We start from the raw sequence: 1,517 nt of genomic DNA, 5'->3' as shown, positions 1-1,517 counted from the left end.
TGTGTTGGTGGTTTTCGGTTTGGTTTTTTTTACTGTATTTAAATGCAAATCTCCCAGACACATAATAAACTAACGTCTTCAGCTTAGAATCTGTTTCTAAACAATTATGTCTTTTTTTTTTAAAATGCAAAAATGACAAACTGAACTGCATGTTTGTGTCCATTTCTGTTTCTCTAGTGCTTTTCAAACTTTTCCCCTGCAGCTTATTAAACTTCACCTCCAGTCCGTGAAGCGTTCAATGGCTCATTGTACTAGTACATGGTTATTTATCTGTCTCCTGGAAGGAAAAGTACTCTATCAGTCTTACACAAATGAAAAATCAATTTTAAAATATGCATATTGGTAGCTTAATTATTAAGCCGACTCCACAACTAGCAGTATTTGGGGAAAGAGAGGGCACAACGTACAGTCCTTCCTCACCTTGCAAATGACAAAATCAATCCTCAGTTGAGTGTAAAGACTTACTACTACTTAAACTTTTCATACAGTTTGTATAACTTTGTAAATTACCTTCTTATTTTCTTAACAAAACTACCTGGGGTATCTATTTCTTTTCTCATCAATGCACTGAAAGTAACAAAGTGTTTGGTACTGCAGTAAGCATCTGTTCTTACATAAAGTCTAGATTGGTGAAAATTGCAGCTTATTACAGTACAAACTATTTGGCACTCGGATCAGTTCCATAATCAATTAATTGTATAGTGATTAAGAGAAGCAACTGTACCATATATAACTAATCTCAGCTGTCTTTCAGTTCAAAGAGAAAGGCAAATTTTCCAACATTTCAGCAGACTATCCTAGAATTTCTTTTGTGGGTGGTTATCTCTCTTCTGGTTTTATGAACCTACAGTTTTCTCAGTGAATAAAATGCAAATCTCATCAGCAAACAATAAGGACCTCACTGTTGAGAGTTCTCTCAGAAATATGAATTACACATGTGTATAGATAAAATTCATAATGATAGCCACCTTACTGAATACCAGCAGCTGCAAATACAATCACTAGGGGATTTTTTTTTAAAGTGCTTCTCTTTTTCTAGTTCTGTGTTTTCATACTGTTTTAGTGATGTACATGTTGTAAGGAAAACATGTTGTTTAGACATGGCTCTTTTTTAATCTGGAAGGAAAAAACATCTCATGAATGAAAATAAGGCCATGAGCCCATGTTGCAGACTTGTATGTAACATACCAAAGTAAAATCATTACTGTAGTACGGGAAAAGATTTTCCTTTACTACTGCGGGGGGGGGGGGGGGAGGGACGGAGGGAAGCTGGGATGTGAGGTACCAGAACTTTGAATGTTGTCATTGAACACTCAGGTGTTCTTCTAACATGGGAAAACAACATAGAGAGACAAAGATTAGCACGGGAAAAAAATATTTTCAGTAATTCTCAAGGCAAAATAAGTAGTTCTGCCTCCTTCCCCAACCAACTGCTGAATCTTGTCTGCGCTCCTCTTCCTGCCTTTACTACTGTTGTAGTTGTGTAGAAAGTACTACAACTTTCTGAGACACATTGA

This window comes from Falco naumanni, chromosome 11, assembly GCF_017639655.2.
Source record: "Falco naumanni isolate bFalNau1 chromosome 11, bFalNau1.pat, whole genome shotgun sequence".
NCBI classification, from domain to species: Eukaryota; Metazoa; Chordata; class Aves; order Falconiformes; family Falconidae; genus Falco; species Falco naumanni.
This window is presented reverse-complemented; position numbering follows the sequence as displayed.